At 42.1% G+C, this 15,060-nt stretch overlaps 1 protein-coding gene across 1 annotated transcript in view; it reads right to left on the bottom strand.

Annotated features, from left to right (window-relative positions):
• Positions 1-6,514, bottom strand: part of MXRA5 (matrix remodeling associated 5) — a 43,948-nt gene extending 37,434 nt beyond the window's left edge. The window contains exon 1 of the mRNA XM_069945240.1: positions 6,144-6,514. The gene's annotated coding sequence lies outside the window, so the exon portion shown is untranslated. The remainder of the gene's footprint in view (positions 1-6,143) is intronic.
• Between the last annotated feature and the right edge of the window lie 8,546 nt (positions 6,515-15,060).

Genomic DNA, 15,060 nt, shown 5'->3' with positions numbered 1-15,060 from the left:
CCTCAAACACATGATATAGAAAAGGTTCACATGCATTTCAACATGGATCACATGGAATAGCCAAAGCTATATCAGTTCCAATTTAACAGCCATGGCAGAAAAGTGCCAGAAATGTGATATGTAATTTTAGCCTCCGTGTATAGAAGTGAAGTCTGTGAGGAATCCTCAGGAAAACCCACAGCAATATCCACTGAATATGCACCTGGACTAAGAGCTTGTGGCTGTCACTGACATCCAGACATCTCCTTCTTCTGCTGCAGTTATTTGTGCAGCTGTGATACTAGGCGCAGTGACTAGACTAAAATGTAAGCCAAAGACCGTGTGCTAAGCATTCATGGTGTGTGGTCAGTGACAGGTTAAGCCAACAATGGTAGCCTTAGCCAATATTGATATCTCCATTTGAAAAAACTTAGCACCTGCACCTCTTTAACCTAAGAATAGATTTACTGCACCAAAAGTGCAATTTATTTGTGAGATTTAGGGGTTCTTGCAATATATATATACATACATATTTGGCAAAGTCAAAGTTGTAAATTCAATTAATTTACTAATTCCTGCAGCAAATTTTTGGCTCAAATCCCACCTCAAGGAAAGTGCTAGAAAGGAACGCGCTGATTATCGTGCAAACATCTCTAACTAATGACCCAAATTTATTAACAAATGTGCCCCAAAAAGTAAATCCAGACTGATATTATGCAAACAAAGATCACTACAGTGAAGGAATCTGCAGAAAGGGGAATGTCAGTATGATAAACTGTACATGCTACATTGGTCTATTTTCAAGGTGGTGTCAAAAACTGTATTTGCATTGGTCTTCACTAAATTTTGCCCCATGCAAAAAAAAAAAAAAAAATAGAATAAAAAATTCTATGGCAACAAATCAGCACTCTGGTTAGTTACTATTTTCAACCAGGTAGGGCCAACATTTTTCTGATAGGAGAAGGTCACATCTAGTAGTTAATTTGCAGCCAGTGACCTGGTGGGGCATAGGGATCGGGGTGCAAAATAACAAGGCCTTCTTTCCTTAATGAGCTGTAATCGATTGGGTTTATCCAATAAATAATGACAAATGATACTTACCATGCTCATTCCCTCATGATACTTACCATGCTCATGATGCTAGGATGTAATGTATGGTGTTACAATCTCCTAATGCTGCTAGGGTGAAGACTGTATAATGGGTTTGGTCTTAGGTCTGACTGCTGTTCATTAACCTGGCCTGAGGTGTATAGTTAGGATTCAGGTGTGTGCCTTCAATTAATATTTGGGAAAAAAAAATGTGGCCTATGGTCTGTGGCTCGGGCTGGGAACTACAATTAAAGGGGTATCCAGAGTTTGGATGGAAAAACCTGAAAGCACACTACAGGTTTATTGAAAGGGTTATCCAGGCATCAGTTTGTTTTTTATTGTATCCTTTCAGGTTTTACAGGAATACCCCTTTAAGGAGTCTTATCTGGGGTCCAATGTGTTGAGAGCGCTAGTCTGAAGTCTGAATTTACTTAGGAGTCGGTGTAAAGTTTGGCTATAGGGGTTTGGTCTTCAGTCTGGATCAATTTAGGGATTTGGCCTGGGCTCTGAATTTTTTTGGAGGTCTTGACAGGGGTATTATTTTATCACAGGTATATACTGTAGATGCAGTAAGGGGGGGGCATTAATTAATTCATATAGCACATACATAAGCACGAGAGTGTGCCCAGATACAGTCATCCAGTGATGCAACACAAGGACAGAGTTGGACAATGGGACGTGAACGCATCCAGCTGGGAATGACCATTGCATAGTTTATAGAAACATTGGGGGAGATTAATCAAACATGGTGTAAAGTTAAACTGGCTCAGTTGCCCCTAGCAACCAATCAGATTCCACCTTTCATTTTCCAAAGAGTTTGTGAGGAATGAAAGTTGGAATCTGATTGGTTGCTAGGGGCAACTGAGCCAGTTTTTTTCTTTACACCATGGTTGATAAATCTCCCCCAAATTGTACTTAAGAGTTGAGCAGATATGCGGGTTCAATAGCTCTGTGCAGCTCATATAGCTTTGCCGCTGAAGAGCAAAATAACTAAGAAAAATGTGCAAATTGCATAGAAAAAAGACAATTTGCCTTACAGTAAAAAAAAAAGTTTCAAGAGAATGGGGTATGGCTAAGGTAATGAATACATATATCACTGTTATTTAAGAGGTATGCACTTTATGTGCAAAACATAGCTGGCATAAGGTCGAGAAGCTTTATCTAGAATATGTTAGGTCCATACCAGGTATAGAGCTGCAGACACAGGAAGATATATGATGGGGCGATAAAGCTAATGATGCTTTTGTCGTTGCTGATTTGCCCATTTGAAAGCTGAAATTCCACAGAAGATGCTGAGCCACAGCATGCACGCCTCCTCCCACACCCTCCCTTTCTTGACTGAATGATGTAATGGATTCAGCCTCCAGTCCTGTACCTCATTTAGTCAAGGCAGGGGGAGGTGTGGGGTGGAGGCATGCATGCTGTAGCTCAGCATCACTACTGTGTCTGCAGCTCTGTACCTGGCACATACCTGACATTCCCTTTAAATGCATATTGTGGCTAACTTATTATGCCATCTTGATGATGTTTGAATATGCCTGTCTTCTACAGACTAATGCCGAATAGCCACATGTATTGTCTCTCAAAAAGAGATGCCTGATGAAACCTACTTTAAGCAATACTTTACGAATGTGCATCCAGCATTGTCACATATATAGCAGACAGTATTCTGTATACTGTATGTGTAGCTCTATGAAGTAATACAGAACAGATCAGATTGTGGAGTTGATCAGTACATTGTCAGTGCAAGTTCTGAAATGGTAGAAATCCTAAACTATTGCTGCCTGCCAGGTTGTGACTAATCAGCATGTAGGACTGCGGGCACCTCCACTCCACCCATACAGTCTTATTCATCTATCATGTGAAGGTTCAGCTGTAATGGAGCTTATTACAGGGATCACTGCTCCATCAATAACATCTTTATTCCACTGAAGACTCATTGGCAGTAACAGACAGCTCATACCAGGCCAAACTTAGCAGAAAATTCAATGACTTCAGATATTTTTCAGGCATGTGAAATTAATTCTTATGCTTCACATACTGGGGGGCATGTGTCCTTACAGACGGTGATATGTATGGAGAAATTTATAAATGTTTCTTCAATTATCAGTCGTTTTGCCATAGATTCTTCTCTTACTTAGGGTATAAGCAATTCTTGTGTAGTTTTAAGTGGATTCCACGTCAAAATGTGAGCGGAATCCGCTTGAAATTTCGTCCGTTAAATATGGAAAATTCTATTTTGGATAATGGGCTTTCCGCTCATTCGCGCACACAGGAAAGTTTGCGCCAGGCAAATCCGCTGCTAGAAAAATCCTATAAAAGTCAATGGGGCTTGTATTCTGCTTGAAATTCCGCTTGCATTTCCACTTGAATTGCACTCCTATTCTGACAAAGCTGAATAGGGGTGTGTTCACATTAAGGAATCCGCACGGAGAAGTTCCCTAGATTCTGCCGCTTGCATCTCCGCCTGTCCCAAAGACTTCATTCTATGTTCAAGCAGATTCCGCCATCCATCCATTCATACAGCAGCTTTATGAGACAACCCTTTTATTGTTGTGCAACACGATAATAAATCATTCACTGTGTGTTATATAACGCTATAGGCTAAGGTTCCTTGGTGACTGATAGTATTAGAAAGGATTATTTCTACCTCATCCACAACATATATGTATATGCATATAAACATATAATCTCAAGAATGTTGGAAGAGAGCGGTGGTCATATATGTGTACTGCAGCTCCATATATTGTCTATGGTTGCTGCCTACCTCTGGCATCTCTCATAAACAATAAATTCTTACAAAAGAGTCAGAACACTATTTTAGAGATTACAGTGGGTCCCAGCAGTCACTTTACCCCCCCTCTCCATGGACATAGACTTATCCCCTACGTTGTAATGGTGGGACTACCCCTGCTGGATGTACAGTATAAAGAGGTACACTATGACCTCATGCTATTATAACTTGAACAGAAAGGTTACTCTGAGCCATAATATATATGTGTGTATATAAGCTCCGCAACCCAAAACGCCTAAAGCAGTGGTCTTCATTTTGGCTTTTTGAAACGGGTCAAGAGCCAAAGGTTGAAGACTAGTGACCTAGGTAAGGTATGATATATATATTCATTTAGGAGAAACCTGATATAACCATCAACTGATGGGAGCAACAGAGGTGAACTTTCCCTTTAAATAGGATAGTGTTTGCAAACGTCATCATATTACACTGTCATTATTTTTAATGAACTTTCAGACAAATGGTGGAATATGACTCTTTTATGGAATATCACGAAGCTTCTATTTACCAGTGAGGATTGTGACATTTGTAATAGAAATAATAGCGGTATATGGACTCTTGCTGCCATGTGGTTCCACAGTTGCCTTCTCAGAAGGGGGAGGTCCGGTGGTCACCTTGCCTATAGGTAATGTCATCTTTTAATCCTGTCCTGACACATTTAGGAGGCGTTTGATTTAATACAGCAGGAGGTGGAATGACTTGGCCAGAAGTTCCTGACGTCTTCCAACTGAGTAAAGTACGGCAACACATTGATATGCTGATGACTTAACCAGCTACATAAGCAGCAAAGGAAGTTTTTCCTCCTACTATCCCCTTTTATTATCCTATTTCTCTGTCTGGAAGGAGTCAGAGTATGGACACACCTGCCCCCTGCCTGCCATAGCCCTCACTGACACATGATTCCCATTAGCAAACTCTGCTACTTCACTGAGCTCTAATGAATACTGTTAACCCTTTCACTGAAAGAAAAAAAATAGAAAGGGAGATGTTTTTTAATCTATAGAAGTTTCCATTCCTAAATCAGTGCCTCTGCTTTTCTTTTCACATCTTACGTTTTTGGTGTCTATTTATTTTTTTTAAGAATAAGAGGACAATACAGTGATTAACGTTATTTAATACTTTACAGTAGTTGGTACACACACACACACACACACACACACACACACACACACACACACACACACACACACACACACGCTGATAGAGTATCACAGCTGCTAATGTTATGGTGTGCAGCAGACCATACACTGCTCCTTATCCAGATACAGTATGTCCACCTGAGGAGGTGTCAGGGCATGAGAAGACTTTATCTATCTTCTATCTATGTACAGGCTCCATTACTGCAGCACACATAGGTGGTTGTGCCTTTTTGGAAATTGGTCATACAGTATGTAATATTGCTCAGATCGCTCAGTTTGTATGCCAACCACCTAACCACCTACCTGTGTAGCTAATGGGAACACCACTTTTGGGGTCAATCAAGGCGGGACCATATTAAATGGTCTACTGAATGTATGCCCTGCTGTATGAAACTATATGCCATTGCAATGATATACATCTGTTATCGCCTTGCAAAAAAAAAATATTTATAACACAAAAGGTACATTGCCCTGACCAACCAACTGTATAATAAAATTATACTCTTTAAGCAAACATTTGGCTAATAATAGTTACTGAATATATATATATATATATATATATATATATATATATATATACACACTCCCATAGTGCATTTGCAATATTTCGCTTATACATTGACCACTAACCTCACTCATTGTGTGAACCTAGTCATTCAGACATCACATGTGCACCAATATTGATTACCTGGCTACCTCACCGAAGGGACAGACATAGTTTTGTGCAGATTCAAGTTAATTGTTAATGTCTTTATAGTTTTGCTAATAAAACTGCACCTTACCCATCACTTGTATCTCAACCTTTATTTAAAAAATACACTGATAAACTTACATAAATTATACGTATTCATTAAAGAGATGTTATAATTGCTATCAGTTGCTTCAAACAATAAATATTACTGTATATGTCCCAAAAATAACCATGATAAATCCAGTAAGTTATCTATACGGACATAATTAATATATTTATGGTATAGTATTATATGGTAAGGTATGGACTTAATGTTTTATAAATGAAAGTATTAATAACAGAAAACAAATAAAGTATTAATAACAGATAAACTAATTTAATATAATAATAATAATAATAATAATAATAATAATAATAATAATAATAATAATAATACAAAAAAGTGTAACCGTACCTGTCTGGTGGCAATATTGTAGCACTGTCACACAAGTCTGTCACAGTCCATCCTCCTGATAATAGAATCAGTAACTGGGATGTTTGCTGTAAACTTCTGAACTACTTTTGGTTCCTCTTGTGATTTAGTGTTTTTAATCCTTTGTGTACAGTTATAAGTGTATCCACATGGAGGAAGCACACATATATGATAAGTACAAATTCAAAGACAAATCCATTGAATAGCTCCAGAGCCGGATGCAGAATATTCCAAAGACAAGTCAAGTCTGGTACTTTAAGGAGAGGAAAGTCTGAAGCAGAATTTCATTTCAGAGTCATACAGAATCATCCTTTTAGAAATATTGAGAGCAGTGATCCAAGATAGGGAACAAGGAAGACTGGAAGCATGAACCTTAGAATAAGGACTTGTGCCCTGCTCCCTCCTTCTTTTGTGGAGTGTGTTCTAGGAGGGGTGTGCAGCCTGTGCTCTATGGTGGGCGGCTCTATCTCCAGACAGGACCTGATGCAGAGTCAAAGGAAGGTTGGGGATGCTATGAACTTCTTAGAGGATGTATAAGTAGACTGACTGAAAGCGAAAGTCCTCAGGGGAGAGAGACAATCCTAGTGCAAATATACTGAGCCCATAGAGTGGGTATAAGCAAACAGCAAATCCTAACATTTGCATTACAACTGATCTATGGTACTTACAAGTAGTAAGCTGATTTGTAAGTTGTCAGCTTGATGTATACATGGACTAAAACTTGAGATTTTCTCAATCTGCTGATTCTCTAGGTATGGTACTGAAATAAGCAACATGATCAGCTGTTATCCATTGAGTTGTTAGGTATAAGTCAAAGTTGACTTGTTTTTTGTGAATATTGCTGCATTAAAGATTGATGTCCACTGCACTACTGTGAACATGGGCTCTGCAAGGGAACACATGGAGTGTCTACTGATCTTTAATATTGACCCATAGGCTGTCTGCATGTCGCTGGTTAATACAGTATAAGGCTATGTTCACACAATGTATTAACAGCAGGCGTCAAATAAAAATTTGACCAAAAATTGCATTGAAGCAGGGGCGTTGCTAGGGTCTTAAAACATCCGGGGCACGGGCCCCCTGAGTTGATTTCTGCAGTGACGTTACACACACGCGATATATATATATATATATATATATATATATATATATAATGTGTGTGTGTGTGTATAACTTTCTTTTAAACAGATGATCACATAGGCTAGTATTTGAAATTGTGACTCACAGTTGACGTCTTCTCTGATCAGATTCGCTCACTTTTCTCTTTCTTTTCCATTCGGCCCCAGCCATAACCCTTCTCTCCAGAATCTGCCAGGAAAAACATTTTAGGCTCCTTGCTCCAGCACACACAGAAATTAGGTCTCCTCTGTGCCCTATATGCCCTAGCTGTGCTCACATAATATAAGCCTTCTCTCTACCCCCACATAGTTGTAGCCCCCCCTTCCCTCTGTGTCTGCATAAATTATAGGCCTCAACTGTGCCTCCAAATAGTATAGCCCCCCTGCTCAGCATCCTTCCTTATACAGAATAACCCCCCTGCTGTGCAGCATCCCCATATAGAATACCCCCTGCTGTGCATTATTCCCGTATAGAATACCCCCGCTGTGCACCCAAATATAGTAATAATGCTCCCTGCTGTGCCATCCCACATTGTTAAATGCCTCTACTGTACCTACATATAGTAATGTCCCCTGCTATGATCTCATATAGTAATATTGTCCCCTGCTGTGCTCCCATATAGTAATAATGTCTCCTGCTTTGCCCTCCATATAGTAATAATGCCTCCTGCTGTGCCCCCATATAGTAATAATGTCCCCTGCTGTGCCTCAATATAGTAATAATGTCTCCTGCTGTGCCTCAATATAGTAATAATGCTTTCTGCTGTGCCCCAATCTAGTAGTAATGCCAACTGCTGTGCCCCTCATATAGTAATAATGTCCCCTGCTGTGCCTCCATACAGTAATAGTGTCCATGCTGTGCACCCAAATATAGTAATAATGATCCTGCTGTGTCCCCCATAGTAAAAATGCCCCCACTGCTGTGCCCTCTATATAGTAATATAGCACCTACTGTACCCACCATAGTAATAAAGTTCCCCCTCTGCCTACAATAAACCTGCCCCCTACACACACTATCCCACCTGACCCCCCCCCCCTACACACACACACACACACACACACTTCCCCCACACACTACCCCCACCTGACCCCCCTACAGACTACTACCCCCATCAAATCCCCATACACACACTACTACCCCAATCTGACCCCCCATACACACACTACTACCCCCATCTGAGCCCCATACACACACACACACACACACACACACACTACTACCCCCATATGAGCCCCCATACACACACTACTACCCCCATCTAACCCCCATCACACACACACACACACACACACACACACTACTAACCCCCATCTGAGCCCCCATACACACACACACACACACACACACACACAGAGTACTACCTGGTCACCATCCCCACACACTGCCAGACCCCTGCCCCCCCCTGGCGCCAATACTATTCCCCACACACTCCCCCACCTGGAATCACACATACACTACTACCCCCATCTGAGCCCCCATACACACACTACTACCCCCATCTAACCCCCCCATACACACACTACTAACCCCCATCTGAGCCCCCCATACACACACACACACACACACACACACACACTACTACCCCCATCTGAGCCCCCATACATACACTACTACCCCCATCTGAGCCCCCATACATACACTACTACCCCCATCTGAGCCCCCATACACACACTACTACTCCCATCTAACCCCCACATACACACACTACTAACCCCCATCTGAGCCCCCCATACACACACACACACTACTACCCCCATCTGAGCCCCCCATACACACACACACACTACTACCCCCATCTGAGCCCCCATACATACACTACTACCCCCATCTGAGCCCCCATACATACACTACTACCCCCATCTGACCTCCCCATACACACACTACTACCCCCATCTGAGCCCCATACACACACACACACACTACTACCCCCATCTGAGCCCCCATACATACACTACTACCCCCATCTGACCTCCCCATACACACACTACTACCCCCATCTGACCTCCCCATACACACACTACTACCCCCATCTGAGCCCCCATACACACACTACTACCCCCATCTGACCTCCCCATACACACACTACTACCCCCATCTGAGCCCCATACACACACACACTACTACCCCCATCTAACCCCCCTTACACACACACACACTACTAACCCCCATCTGAGCCCCCATACACACACACACAGAGTACTACCTGGTCACCATCCCCACACACCGCCAGACCCCGCCCCCCCGGGCGCCAATACTATTCCCCACACACTCCCCCACCTGGAATCACACACTACACTGCCACCCCCAGAACCCCCCCCCCCCCCCCCCGGGGCTACAATACTCACCCCGAGCTGCAGCCTGAGGTGGAGGAGCGCGGCGGGGCAGAAGCTTGGCCCCGCTACAGCCGGCTGTGACGTCCCTGGAGCGCAGGCAGGCCAGAGCGTGCAGCGTCCTCCGTCCAATGAAGAGCGGGGTGACGTCACGAGGCATCTGGAAGTGATGCCGGCCGATCCCGCTCCCGCGGCTCGCCAGCGCTGAAGTAACAGCAGCCTGGAGCCTCTGATAGTGATCTATTACAGGCCCCGGCTGCTGTTATTTCAGCGCTGGCGGGATCAAAAAGACTTTCGGGGCTAGGCTGAAATCATTCGGGGCTTGGGCCCCGAATGATTCAGCCTAGCGACGCCACTGCATTGAAGTAACAACTGAACCGAAAACTGAAAGCAACGGACCTTCTTTTCATAAAAAGTATGTTGTTTGAATATAGCCGGAACCCGTTGTTTTTTTTTCTCATAGATCCTGTTTATACTGTTTTGTGAGTAAAAACCCTCTTGTGCCTCCATATAAGAAGGGGGCAACCAGAAATACCTTATGGACCCCATAACCTTCTCCCAGATCCATAAGGGTATATGCACACTACAAAAATCATGCGAATAACTTCCAGCAGACTCCGTCGCTAAAACGACCCCCCCCCCCCCCCACACGCACACACACGCACCATTGCGCAAAGTTCCGCCAGTCCCATAAGCTCCATTCTATGCGCAGGCAGATTCCGCCGTCCACCCAAAGAATTGTCATGTCAATTCTTTGGGCGGACGGCAGAATCCACCTGACCATAGAATGGAGTTTATGGGACTGGTGGAGATGAGTGGCGGAATCCACGGTAAGTTATTTGCGTGATTTCCATGGTGTGCATATACCCTAAGTGTTGAAGGTGTGTAATCAGGGCATCCTAAACTAATTAATGGTAGTAACCTTAAAATGTTTGATTGTTTGACTACAGGTCCTCTTTAATACCACACTGGAGAAGCCCTTAAAGGGACTTATGTCAGTTTATTCACCTGTTTCAAGTCTGTGGTATTCCTTTCAAGAAATCCCTGATCTGTCGGCACCCAGCACAGTACCAGCATCTTACCATGTTTGGCAATGTGGACATAAAATCTGTAACATAATTCTACAGTAAACAATGTGAAATGTGTGGCTCTATGTATCTCACAGATCACTACTGCACTATTTAGTAAGTGTAAATTGTAATGCAATTTATAGCAGTGCTTGGAAAACGAGTTTATGGCGAATTGTGAAAAACTGTCAAGATCTCTTTTTTAGAGGTAGATTGGATGACATGTTATACATTACTCCATTATATGCTTAAAGTTCCACTAATCCTTAAGGTAATGTAGAGACAACAATTCTTTCAAGAATATCAGATTAACCTTTAATATATGAAAAAAATGATGGCTTCAGGCAATCAAATTGTGTACAGCAACCATGTTATGATTAGCCAGCATGTAATGCCCCATGTGTGTCCACAGGCTGACAAAGAAGCTATCATGCCCCTTTTATGTTAACTGATAGGGGAATGTGCCTTCATTTAGCGTGGAAAGGCGACAGTCTTTTGATAATGATCATTATTTGCGGCCATCATTATCAATAGACAGCTGCCTTTCGCTGCTAAATGAAAGTACGTTTCTGTATTGGGAACATGGCCCTAACATAACTACCTTGTTTGTTGCCAGGTATTATCTTTACTCCGGTGCTGAGAGTTAACCCTACAGATACTGCATACAGCATGACCGCATCATCTATAGGGCTCCTGGCAGAGAATTCTCCCTCTACAGAGGGAGAATTCTCTGTCCGCTGTCCATCGGGGCTCTGCAAAAAAATCGCAGAGCCCTGATGGCAGCCATGGAAACTGGAAGCCTCAGGCTTCCAGTTTCCTGGCTACGGAAGCCGGTGGGGGTTGGGAGGGAAGTCTGGGCGTGCAGTGCACGCCCGTGAGCTCTGCCCCCTCCCCTCTCTCCCCTGCCGTTGTTACAAGAAAATTACAGTGGCAGGGGACAGCGGAGAGGGGGCAGACACCGGGACATCAGCTTATGGGATCATTATGATTCCATAAACTGGTGTCCTAAAACGACCTGGACATTGAGGAATTAATAACCTTAGGTTGTCAATGGGTTAACTTCCAGTATAATCCCGCTGGTAACTACAAATCAATACCTCTTCCCCATTAACAAAAATATAAATAAATTAAATGTTTTTTGAAAGGGATAGAGAGGTACAGTATACCACTGGCAGACTTCTCTGGCATCAGCTTATCTTCCTGGAAGTTGGAAGGCCATTATATGTCGAGCAGAGGCTGGTAACCAGTAGAATGCCCATAGGGTTTTTTTCTGCATTCTATTCTTCCTAATGTGTGCGTAAGTGACACAGGAGAAGGTTTGGCAGGTAAGGTTTGTCTGTTTGCTGATGACATAAACGTGTGCAGTAGGGTTGATATTCCTGGAGGTGTCTGTAATATTGAATATAATTTAGCTCTACAAGGTACGTGGCCAAAACAATGGAGCCAGCAGTTCAATGTTTTCAAATGTAAAATAATGCACTTGAGGAAAAGGAATCCTCTATCATTGTATCCTATTAGCAGTTCTTTGTTAGTGAAGACTTCAGAAGAGAAGGATTTAGGGGCAGTGATTTCGGTAGTCAGTAGAGAATACTTATTGTATGCTGGGCTGTATTGCTACAGGTGTAACTAGTAGGAAGAGGGAGATTGTCATCCTGGTGTATAGAGCTCTAGTGAGACCACATCTGGAATACTGCGTCCAGTTCTGGAGACCTCACCTACAAAAGAATATTGATAAAATAGAACGGGCCAAAGACGGGCTAAAAAATGGTGGTGGGTGTCAGGCACAAAACATATCAGGAAAATCTGTAAAATCTGGAGGAAAGAAGGAAAAGTGGTTACATAATCAAAATCAAAGGCTACTCCAGGCATTTATATTTTTTGATATATTGCTGGGGCCTCATTGAATATAATATTCATCCTATTCTGACCTACCACACTCTTCTAGTGGTCCTGCAGTGGGGTCTTCGGGTCCCCTGCTGAGCCCTTCAGACGTACTTCCAAGACCGACTCAACTATTCACTGAAGAGGAACAGCGCCATACACAGTTTCCATTTCACTAAATGGCCTGTGATGTGTTGTGTTCTCAACAGACATTCTTTGTAGTTAACCAGTGAACCTAATTTATTGTTGACATTCTTAGGTAGTATAATTGGAAATAAATGTAATAAATAAGGCAACAACTTAACAGGATAAAGTTACATACAGCATAATGTATTCTGTTTTCCCTAAGAATACAGTCAGTAAACTGCCTTCATGGTAGTCAATATGGACTCTTGTAGGTACTATATAGAGTAAGATGGAAGGAACAACTGCACCAGAACTCCATAGCAGAAGTCTATACAGCTGCTTCTCACTTTCATTAACGTTGTAACCAGCTCATAATAGATATTTACAATGGAACCTAAGACAAAGTAAACATAATTCTAAGCTTCAGTTCACATACCTGCAGAGTGGGACCATCTACTCATGTAACCACCATAAATACAAATGTCTAAAATTGAAGATTGTAATGTTTTGTCCCATTACTGTGTTGTCTGTTAATATCCATCCAACAATACATCTTATTATATTTATTGAAAATGTTTCTATTAATTTGGTCTTCAGAGGTTTAAACGACTTGCTTTGAATGTTGCTTTCTGCATTCTACCGCTCATGTTTGATCTTGTCCATTCCTCTCTGTCAATCAGAGCATACTGTAAATGTAAATGCCTTGGCATATTTCAGGATATGTGATGAAACATTAGCACAATTACTGGAAAGTCTTTTTTTTTTTTTTTTTTACTTTAACATTAATCATTAGGGAACATAGCAGGGAAAGGCGGCCATCCTGTAATATTGATGACCACAAATAATGATCATGTTTAGTATATTTAAAGGAGAAGCCCGGAGATTTTTTTTATTTTTAATCCGACAAGGGCAGGGGGAAAATGATGGGGAACACTTACTTCTCTCCGTACCCACGAATCGCTGTGCCAGAAGGTCCAGGATTTTCCCCCAATTAATAACATCACGATTTAGGGGGAAATGCCCGACCTGGCTGATTGACTGCCCACTCAGCCAATCAGTGACCGAAGCAGCATCCCACCCCAGTCACTGACTGGCTGAGTGGGCTATCAATCAGCCGGGTCATGACGTCAGCAGCAAAGGGGATTCGGGAGCCCAGCGGGGGTCCCGGGGCCTGTGAGATTGAGGATCACTGGCATGGGGAGAGGTAAGTTAGTGCCATTTGCTGCCCCCCCCCCCCAACCCCAGCACTGGACTTCTCCTTTAATGAAGCATACCCTATTTCTATATGTTCAAAGAATATTACATTCTTACATACTTATATTTTCTTTACTTTTAGGAACCATGACATCTCTATAGATTGAAATGGTTTACTATCATCATGCTTCAATCACATGGAAAGACAAGGTTGTGAAAGTGGAACATGAAGCCTTTTTGCCCAATTGCAGAATCTTTCATAGAGCCCTCCATTTACTGTACAACTTTATAAAACTAGTGTCTTCTTATATAGAAGATTGGCTTTTAGACCTCCCTGGGCCCAGGTATGACAGTTATTTCTATATTCTAGGTAGCTACACCCCGAGCATTAGAATGCACATGGGTAGAAGTAGACTTTCCTATAAATTAAATTGTATTGAGAATGTCGGACCAAAGCTGCAAAGGAGGATGACCAGTGTAAAGCATAAGTACTCAGAAGGTAGATGTACTGTTGATAAAAACTTGGCACTCACGCCCTCCCTTCTGTATCTGCTTGTGATAAACAGTATGTAGCTCCATGTAATTCAGCACCTAACAAACAAAACCCAATACTCAAAAGAGCAATCTGAACGGCTTAAGAATGCATGAGCCCCAGGGGATGTGGGTACTGTCAGTAATTTATGGGTGATGTACCAGCTTGAAGAAGTTGATCTTTCTTCCAGTAAAAGATCAAGGTTGTAAAGCAGGGGGGAAGGGCAACGGGAAAAAAATAAAAATAAAGAGTTACAAAATTTTTACTGATTAATATATATTGTAATAAATTTAAAGTAATTGTATATTACGTGTCACTGGGCTGTTGAGAGTGTGTCTGTTACAGTTCTGTTTTGTAGGTTAGGTTTTTGCTTATTTAAATTGAGCAGAAACCATAGCCTATTCATGTAGTCTATATGTACTGTAAACATTGCGTTCAATAGAAAAATATAAATCTCCAGGAGCCCATTTCTGAAAGATTAATTCTACTTCACATATTTTTAGTCTTGATCTCATAATCTTAAGTACAGACAAATTACTTAATACCACCAGCAAGCAAAATTCTGATAGTTTCCTTTGATCTCGACGCTGGGTGGTCTGTGCTGACACCCAGCAATACTGTTTTAAGCTCATGACTGTACCATATATAGC

Source organism: Dendropsophus ebraccatus, chromosome 11 (genome assembly GCF_027789765.1).
Source record: "Dendropsophus ebraccatus isolate aDenEbr1 chromosome 11, aDenEbr1.pat, whole genome shotgun sequence".
Lineage (NCBI taxonomy): Eukaryota > Metazoa > Chordata > Amphibia > Anura > Hylidae > Dendropsophus > Dendropsophus ebraccatus.
Note: the sequence above shows the minus strand (reverse complement) of the source record. Positions and strands in the feature narration are given on the sequence as shown.